Source organism: Chinchilla lanigera, unplaced genomic scaffold (assembly GCF_000276665.1).
Source record: "Chinchilla lanigera isolate Chin_1 unplaced genomic scaffold, ChiLan1.0 scaffold00156, whole genome shotgun sequence".
NCBI classification, from domain to species: Eukaryota; Metazoa; Chordata; class Mammalia; order Rodentia; family Chinchillidae; genus Chinchilla; species Chinchilla lanigera.
Window position 1 is genome coordinate 682,944 of NW_004955557.1, and position 10,486 is coordinate 693,429.

At 41.8% G+C, this 10,486-nt stretch overlaps 1 pseudogene; it reads left to right on the forward strand.

Moving 5' to 3' along the window:
- The first annotated feature begins 882 nt into the window (after nt 1-882).
- LOC102028907 overlaps nt 883-10,486 on the forward strand; it is a 25,016-nt pseudogene continuing 15,412 nt past the window's right edge.

The following is a 10,486-nucleotide window of genomic DNA, read 5'->3' on the forward strand; positions in this document are numbered from 1 at the left end:
ATATATTAACATTACCAAAGCTGAATCAAGAAGATTTAAATATTCTAAATAATCCAACATTAGTCAATAAAATTGAAGAAGTAATTTTAAAACTACCAAACAAATAAAAGCCCAGGTTGTGATAGATTCACTGCTGAATTCTATAAGAAATTTAAAGAAAATCAAATGCCACTACTCAAATTCTTTAAATTGAAATGGATACAATACTCCCAAAGTTATTCCTGGAAGGAAGCATTACCCTGCTATCAAAAACCAGAGATGCCAATCTCCTTAGTGAACGTGAATGTAAAAACCCTCAATAAGATACTGGAAAACATCATGCAGCAAATCACCAAAAAGTAAGAAAACATAACCAACTAGGATTCACCCCAGGGATATAGGGATGCTTCAACATATACAAATCAATAAATGTAATACAGGGGTAACTATTTTATTTCCAAACAAGAAGGATTTTAAGCCAAGGCTTAAATTAGCAGAACTGTAGACAGAAAACACATAATCATCTCAATAGATGCAGCAAAAGCATTTGACAAAGTCCAATATCCATTCAGGATAAAAACCCTACAGAAAATTGGAGTAGAGGAACTTTATCTCAATCTGATGAAAACAATCTATGAAACCAAACAAACCAACAGCCAACATCATATTAAATGGTCAAAACTGAAAGTGCAACAAGAGATTAATTCAAAGCCAGTACAGGGTGGCTCGATAAATTCCAAAAGAAGTGGCATCCACAGTGTGGTAAGACATGCTGAGGCTTCCAGTTCTGACAAGACTGCTGCAGAAGCCCATAAGAGCAGACTCATGGAATGCGTGAAGGTAGAAGGATACTTCACTCAATAAATGTTCAACTTAGATGAAACAGATCTCCTCTCTAAGAAGATGCCGAGTAGAACCTATACCATGCAGGACAAAAAGCCACTTCCAGGGCACAAGCCCATGGAGAACAGATTGACCCTTTTTCTGTGTGCAAATACAAGCACTAGTCTGAAGATTAAACTACTGCTGGTGTACCATAACCAGAGCCCTCATGTATTCAAGGAACAGAATGTGAGTAAGGGCAGACTGCCTGTCATGTGGACAGCCAGTGCAAAAGAGTGGGTCACAACGCAATTGTTCATGAAATGTGTGCATTAAGCGTTCATACCCACTGTTATGAGATATCTTTCTGACAAACAACTGCCTGAAAGATCCCTTCTTCTGATGGACAGTGTCCCAGCACACCCCCCACTCTTGGTGGATTATATAGATGCTGAGTATGACTTCATAAATGTCAAGTCCCTTCCCTAACATGACACCTCTTCTGCAGCCCATGGGCCAGCAAGTGACTTGCAATTTCAGAAGTTATAAAAAAAGGCACTCTTCACCAGGTATTTTAATGCCACTGAAGAGATGTCCTTGACTCTGAAAGAGTTCTGGAAGAAACATTTAAATGTCCTCCAGTGCATCAGCCTTGTTGACAAAGCCTCGGAAGATAGCATGCCTTGGACTTTAAACTCAGCCTGGGGAAATTGGCTAAAATGTGTCACTTAACATGACTTTGCACAGGTTGTAGAGAAGACTGTGTTTATGGGCAAAAGTATGACTGCAGGTGTCAATGTGTTGGGGAAAACAAAGTTTTTCAACTCTGACATCCCTGTTAACAGCCCCCTCCTTTTCCCATACCAGCTTCATGCTGGCCTGATAAGCAAGCAGTGTCACTGCATTCTATTATCTCACTCACTGGGTGGCCAAGGCCACCCAGATGTGCAAAACTATAAGCCTCTCACCTTTGGGTGACTGCCTTTGTCCTGCTTCTGTAACTTTCTTTGCTTTCCTTTGCCTGCCACAGGCTCTATATATGGCTCTCATATCCCAGGCTCGGGTCTCAGACTTTGGAGTGCCAAACTCCTCTGGGCCTGCTAGCATAGTAAAGCTTGGTTCTCTCCACTTCTCCAAGTGCTTCTCGGTTTCTTCACCTCCAGTCAGCCTAAAATTGCTGTAACAGATTGTACTGACATAGAGGAACTTGTTGAAGAGCATAAGGAGGAGTTGACTATGGGAGAATTTGCTGAACTCAAGTGAGCAACAGAAGGCATTTGTTGAGGAGCATTCCACTGAAGAAGAGGAAGACAAGGAGGAGGTTAGCAGTAATGCTATCAGGTAGCTCTTTCTAAAAGCTCACAAAGTAAATGTTACTGGGTTTTGGGTTGCTTGCCTCTCCTTCTGGAGTGAAAGTCCAGGTTCTTCTTGTCTCCAACAAGGAATTGGATGAAATGAGCAAAGTTATTTGAAAAAGTAAAAATACAGAGTGAGAGAGAAACTGTCTCTGCAGAACAACTTTGGGCTGAGTAAAAGAAAAAGCATGATAAAAGTACACCCTGAAGGAAGTAGGGTGCGATATTGTGAAGAAAGCCACAATGGCAAGATTGTGGTGTCTGTGTCTTTTTACACTGTCCAAATCCTGAGGAAATCCATAAGGACTCCTACATACAGGTCTTGAAAGGCAATGCAGGGGTTCTATGCCTCAAGCTGATGCCAGGTCTAGGCCATCCTATTGAAAACCTGCTCGAGTCCTCATGAGAAGTCTACATGCAGGGCTTTGGGAACAGTTCTGTGTATGTGCTCTGGGAGCTTGTAATTAATAGGTCACCTCTACTTCCCCAGCCAGCTTTGCCACACCCTAATCTCCTCTCAGTAATCTGATAAAATCCATTATGGGAAAATGAAATAATTCTAGGATTTCTTTAAGAATAACCACTCCATCCAAGTACTAACCAGGCCTGACCCTGCTTAGCTTCCAAAATCAGACGAGATCAGACAAGCTTGCATATCTCTATTTGTTTTCCTGAGAAACCATTTTGAAGATCTCAATACATAATACAACAACCATTGTTAATTTCTTACCACTTTTTCTGTAACTCTGTACTGCTTGTATTGTTCTTATGCTATTTTGTAAATGGATGTCTGTTTGTTAACATGTTTCCCTTCTTTTATTTTTAAAATAAATTTAAAAAAAGAATAACCACTCCAACATAACTGAAATGAACAGAGTGTTGAATCTGATGAACAATAATGTGGTTTCCAGAGGATTACGCAGCCACAGGAAACAAGCAAGTGATGTTTGACAGATTTTTCATCTCAACTGATCCTACAGCTCAGAGACAAAGAAGAGAGGAAACCCCTGAAGATCTCCCTGATATTCCCATGGAGAGGGACTCTCTGTCCAATAAGTAACCTCCTCCCAACCCACCTTCTTATCCTCTACATCACAAGTCACCTCAAGTAGGATTAGTGTTATCTTTCTTCATATTGCACTGCACTGTACTGTATATACTGTACTATACTTGGTACAATATAGATTTGTGGGGTGAATTAGTATGCATAAATGTCAGAGTGAAAAGGATGACCAGTTGAACTAAAGTGCAGGTTCCACTCCAGTTGTCTGGTAAAGTCTCAACTAATGCTCCCTCACAATACTACCAGACACCTGTTTGACCATAGTCAGTGCCATTTGATTGTCTATCTTGTTAAAAGCCCAACCCTCAATGCATGCCAATGTGTTACCTAGAATTTTAATTGCAAACCCTCCCCACACATACACACCTTGAGAGGAATGATGTATAATTAGTCATCTGGGAGGGAGATCTTACATTTCTCAGAGGCTTATGCCTACAATCATCTGGAATAGTAATGACAAGATCCAGAAGGACTCATTGCCCCAGACCATCTGGTCTTGAAGAAGGACTATCATACGTTTTATCCCAGTAGGATCTGAAGTCCAGCCTAATGGAAATGGGACTAATCACTTCTATTTAGGGTGTGGACAGAATATTTAACCCATTCCAGCCAAGCATTTGTCTCCCTGGATCTATTTTCCATTGTCACAGTTTCTTGCAAGTCCTTAACTTCTACTACAGTGACCTTAACAGGGTCACTTTTGTGTGCTAGAGGTGGCGGTAAGCTAGACTCTAGGGTCACACTCAACACACTCTCTCCTCCCAGTGTAATGACTGTGACCCTGGAGCCTAGCTTACCGCCACCTCTAGCACACAAAAATGACCCTGTTAAGGTCACCGTGTTGGGGGTGTTTTTAACTAGCTTTAAAGCAAAGGTACTGAGTGGATCAAATCCTGAGACTGCTACCCCAAATCTATAAGCTCTAGTAACTCCAGGCTCTCAGCTCATAGTTTGGGAATTATCAATAACTAGGAGCAGGAAATGACACTCAGAGAGCCTGCAGTTGGGAAAAGGATTTCCTCATATTATTTGTATTCTTCCTTTCAAGGCTCTCATCAAATTTGAAGTTGGTGGGTTATAAATCCACACCTTATGTTGAATAGCCCACCAAATGTCATTCTAATCACTACAGGGACCTTTTTTTGGTATGGGGAATGAAACTCATAACCTTTTTCTTGCCAGGCAGGCACTATGCCACTGAGCTATACCCCTAGCATACAGGGACCTTTTAAAGCACTATATTTATATCTCCCTTTGTTGAAGAGGCACAGATATTTATCATGTCCAGAGAGCTGTGCTTGGTTGCATAAGTTCCCACAGGAAAGGACAAGACATGCATCAAACCTGACAGAGGATAGAAGTAACCTCAGTAACATTAAGTGAAGATATCATAGGCAGTCCCAGTTAAAAGTAAAAGCCCCATTGTAGTCTGTTTAAGGTTACTTTGGTATCACTGGAACTTGGAACTGCCATCCATTTCGCTTTTGGATCAGAGTAGGGTGTCTTTTTGACCTGAATGTAGTGAGTCCAACCTTTCTCAGTCATATGGGTGGCAGTCTCAGTTGTAAATAACGCCTGGAAGGGTCCTTCCCAAGGTGGCTCGGGTATTTCTTCTTTCCACATCTTCATCAGGATGTAATCACCAGGTTGGTGGTGGTGAGAATTTGAGAGGTGGAATCTAAGCAAGCAGTCTTTGTTGTCTGAGAGAAAACAGAGTAAAGGAGAGGCTGAGTACATTTTCTAAGGCATTTGTCTTCTGTTTCAAAGGTAAGAATAGAGCATCTGATAAGGGGACAGACCAATATCTTTTTAAGGGGCAGTTCTGAATCTTAAGAGTGCAATGGAAAGGCATTTTGTCCGAAGTAATTTAGCTTCCAGTATGAGTTTAATTAAATGTCCCTTTAGGGTCTGATTCATCCATTCTATTTTGCCAAAGGATGGAAGATGCCATGAGGTATCAAATTCCCATGTGATATCCGGAGCCTTCATAAGTCTTCTAATGATATTAGCAGTAAAATGGCTCCCATTGTCCGAACCTATGTTTTCAATTAACCCAAATCAGGGAACAATGGTTTCCAGTAGTACTTTGACAACATTGCCAGCAATGGCACTGGGCAACAGGATGGCCTCAACCCAGTTGATTAAATGATGTATTATAACGAGCAGACATTTTACACCGCCTATTTTGGGCATTTATGTATAGCTGATTTGGATACTTTGGAATGGCCTCAGCCCAGGACTCCCTAAAGCTATTTCTTTAGTGCCTGTTTATTGATCTTTTTGCACATAGGGCAGCCTTCAGTAACCTTTTTAAATATGGTATTATACCATGTACCTAAGGACGATGTCACACATCCTGGGGGCTCCAATGGCTTTCTTGATGTAATTAGACCAAAAGTTCCCTCGTGATGGGCTTCAAAAGCATTGCTCTCCCATTTGGTAGAAGCCATCTTCCCGCAGGGGATTTAGAGGCCCTTAGTTTATCCCCTAGTTATGTTATTCTTTCTGTGTAATATATATTAGCGTTACTGATGGTGAAGTAAAAACTGGGGTGAGGTGAAAAACTGGGGCTTCTGAATGAAGGGTCACCTTTCTAGGCATCTCACCTGCTAGCTTATTTCCCTGGGCTTCCATTAAATACCCCTTTGATACTCTGGTACATGTACCACAGTTATCTCTTCAGGCAGCATTAAGCTCTGCAATACCTGAGTGATTGATTCTTTATGGACTAGGTCCTGTCCTTTGCTATTACTTAGGCCTCATTCAGCCCAGATCTTTCCAAAGGTATGGACCATCCAAAAGCATATTTAAAGTCAGTGTAAATGGTTCCTCCCCTTCCCTTCAAGAACTTTGGGGCACGATTTAATGCAAACAACTCACTGGTTTGAACCAATAAATTATTGGAGCATCTTCCTGATTTAACAACTGTGAGTTGTTCTGCATTTATAAAGGAGTATCTATTATGTCTCTTTTCTTCAAGGACTGGGGAGGAACCATCCACAAGAAGCCTGTATCTGGTTTAAAAGTGAGTTTCTCTAAAATTGGGTTAAACTTTTTTGATAGTCTATGAGATCCATATAACAGTTCCACAATACTTTATGTCTCACCCCCAAGGAGGAATTCAGCACGGTTTAGGGTGCTATTAGTGATAAGGATGAGATTCTCTTTCTCTAATAAAATGCCTTCATATTTTAATATCCAGGAGTCAGCTAACCAACTTTCTACCTTCTGGTAGAGGGTTGCTATTGTGTGCTGTAAATTAAGGCTCCACAAAAGGTCACTTTCCTACTTTCCCAGGTCAGTTAAGCTGTCATGGTGACTGACCGGCTACATTCTGGCCAACCCCGGGTGACTGGGTCCAGTAACTTGAACAAGCCACCAATTGTCTCTTGACTTAAGCCCCCAAGTGTTGTTCCCTTATTTACATTAACAAATAGATAAGGGTTTTTGAGTGAGGGTGATGCCAGGACTGGGGCAGTGATGAGGGATTGTTTAAGTTGTTTACCAATTGGCTTCCTTCCAGTTTTCAGACAAAGGGGTCAGGTTCCTCTTCTAATAATTTAAGATATAAGCCTTTAGTTTTTAGGCTAAGATTCTTAGATAAGAATCTAGCCATAGTCAGCGATACTCAATGAATCCCCAAACCTTTCTAAATTCTTTCCTAGTGCTGGGCATGTTGGTAGTCCCCTTCACTCACTCAAGACCCAGTCTCCATCTTCCCTTGCTAATTAACTGTTCCAGGTATTGGACTTCATTTTCAACAAACTGTGATTTAGTCCTAGAAACTCTTAGCCCCTATCAGCCTAGAAAATTGAGTAGGCTAGTAGTAGCATCTGTCACTTCCCCCTTCCTTTGAGAGAACCAGGCAGCAGTAAGTCATCCATATATTGAATTAACTTAATCTGAGGAGGAAGAGTCAATTTCTCCAAGACTTGTTCTAAGATCTGGCCAAATAAGTTAGGTGAGTCAGTGAATCCTTGTGGGAGAACAGCTCATCAGTATTGTTGTTTCTTTCCCATCTGGGAATCCTTCCACTCAGAAACAGACACGTCTCACTATCTTTACCCAAAGGGCAGGCCCCAAAGGCACCCTTTAAATCTACAACACTAAACCACCTTTAGTCATAGGAAATTTTGCTAAGGAGAATGGAAGGTTTTGGGACCACAGGATGTCCACTCTGGACTACTGGTTTACTGCTCTCAGGTCCTGTATTAATCAATAAAAGCCATTGGGTTTTCTGCTGGCAGTATTGGCATATTAAAAGGGGACATACAAGGCTCAAGGAGTCCATCTTTTATGAGCCCCTCTATGATGGGCTTTAGTTCTATCTCCCTTCTGGAGATATTGGGTATTGTTTTTCTCCAGACCATTTCTCCCTTGTATTTTAGTTCAATATGAATTAGGGCAATATTTAATCCATCCCAGTTCCTCCCAAATTTCAAGGAGAATTTTGTCATCAACCTGGAGAATCAAAAGATTAAGCAAGACTTGGATCTCCTCTTTGATAACGTTTAGGGGTATCCCTAACTTATACATTAAATCTCTCCCTAGGATATTAATTCCTGCCTCAGGAACAAAGAGGAATCTTACCTGAACTGTTCAATTTTGGAATTTAACTTGTGTTTCTTCAAAGATAGGAACCATAAATTCTTCCCATTTTACTCCAGATATTAAAAGCCACTCTGAAGAGCAATGTAATCCAGAAAGGCAATCAGAAAGTAAGGATCAGCCAGCCCTAGAGTCAACTAAAAAAGTAGTTTCTGGGGCTGGGGATACAGCTGAAGAGCAAGCACCTGCCTGGCAAGCACAAGGTCCTGAGTTAGATTCCTGGTACCAAAAAAATGTAGTTTCTTTCCTCTAAATTTACTAGGGACTCTTGGTAGGACCCATCAAAATAGAAGAGCCCCTGACCCCCCTATTCCTGAAAAGTTATTAAGAGGATCATTTTTCCTTCCCTCCTCCATTTTGGACATTCCCTTTTAAAGTGTCTCTTTTCCCCATATTTATAACATTTATTTTCCCCTTTACCTTTTGGTGGCCCTCAACTTAGGCACCCTTTCTGATGACTCTGTTGTAAAAGTTTTGACTTTTGGGAACCAGGGAGAGCCTTTCTCTGCTCCATGGTAAAGAGCACAGTTTTAGCTTTTGGGGTTTTTTCTTCTCTTTATCCCTCCTCACATATGCTGTCTCTGCTTCCCTCAGTAACTTTTCTTGTTTGTCTTTCCAATCCTCAATTTTTTGGCAACAAAATGCAGCTTTAACACGCCTTGACCTAGGGGGAGTCTTTGAGATTTTGCCTGGAATATTCCTTCATTTGGTCTTTCAATGTGTTAGGAAATTCAGTTGGTCCTTCTTTTCTCTGTTGGATGATATTAAAAGCCTTAGCAACGTTTTGAGATTGGGAAATTACTCCCTTATTCTTTTTATAATCAAGTTTCTTCAGTCTTTGGTGTGTTCCTGGTGGTCTGCACTGTTATTATCCCACTGGGGTTTCTGGTTGGGAAATTTAACATCTGCAGCTAGGATGCTGGGGCCAGCTGGATTCTCTCGCTCCCAAGCATCCACTGCTGTTCTCCTAATCATTACTCTCTCCTCTCCAGAGAATGGGATTCCTAAGATGGACATTAGTTCAGTCCAGATGTATAACTGTGGGACTGAAAATTGGTCTAATTGGTCAGCCACCCCATGGGGATCTTCCAGTAGGGGCTTCAGTTCTCTTCTTAAACTCTATTCTTTGGAATTGGTTAAGAGAACACTGACAAACCCAGTTTCCCCTCCAGGGGAACTTCCCTAAAAGGGTAGAAGGCCTGTGGCTTCCCCTTATCTGAAAGGGGGTACGGATGCTGCCATAGGCAGCTGAGACCACAGTGGTGGCAGCAGGATCCTGGCAGCCATGCCCTAATACATGTGTGAAACCGAGGCTGTGGCAGAAAGCATGGCAGGTAGCTCACATTCATTTTTAGCGGACTCCTGCCTCGTGTGATCTCTTTGCTCCAGTAGACCCCACCCCTGGCTGTATGGAGGCAATGGACAGGTGAGGAGATCCCATTGGTTACACTTTCTTTCCCCTCTTTCCCAGTTTTCAGGGGAAATAATTGATTATACCCTCCAGCACAGGGTATAATCAATCTCTTCTTGGAAGAGAGAACTTTTACCATTCATATGTTCAATCAAAAGTTGATAGATCCAATCTTCATCAGACCCAAATTTGGGCCAGAAAAGAGAAAGGATGAGGAGGAGTTCCTGGCTCCAAGTGAAATGACAATATTTTACCATTTTTTGTTGCTTTTTATTTTTACTTCTCTCACTGTCACTCCAGTACTAGAGCACTTGACACAAGGTGATATCTGGAGGGATTTTATTTTTTGTTCCTTTTACCTTAGCTTGATTATTACCCATCCTGGCTTTTCCAAGTATGAGAGTTTCCCTAGAGGCTCAATGCCTCTGAAATAGAGTTTCTTGCACCCTAGCCCAAATGCTTTGTCCACCTCTGACTGACTCCCCCACATGACTATATCCAGTCAACTGGATGTGTACAGAACTATGGATCAGGACCCTACATTTGCTTCATGTCTGAGGTAAGTCTCAACCACTCTCATACAAATGCTGGAATGGCCCAACCACCAAGGAAATACTTTGTCAGTTTGTGATGTTTCTTACTTTGGTCTATGCACACAGCTGCCTGATCACCAGTGCTTGCTGGGGACCTATTGTGACACTGCTGGGAGCTTTTCTATTTGGGCAGGCATTCCTTAGCTCTTCAGGGGGTGCCAATCACATGAGATCCCAGAGGCCACCTCAACAGGGCTGTGGATGTGTCTTCCTCCTGGGGGAAAGTTATCTAGGCACCTCTCTGAATGGATGGCCCCACATTGAGTGCCAAACTGTTGAGTGTAAATTCTCTGGTGTCACAAACATGGAAACAAACTTTCAAAAGTTTCTCAGCAAAGCAAACTTTACTTCTGAAGAAGGGTGCACAACCAGACAAAGGTAAACAAGCAAGCTTCATGGGTGATTCACTCACATTTTATCCCTGATGCACTATCATCACTGTACCCCACTCAATTGGTAGGAGTTTAGCCTCACAATCTAACACAATTGGCTAGTTTAATGAGGTCATGATTGTTAGGCAGAGCAAATTCTGTGATCCAGGAAGTCTTTTGTTACAAAGTTTTATGGCAGATGCACGGGAATATAGCCTGTACCTGAAATTATACTATAAAGCTACGGTCATAAAATCAACCTGGTACTGGCTAAAAAACAGGCC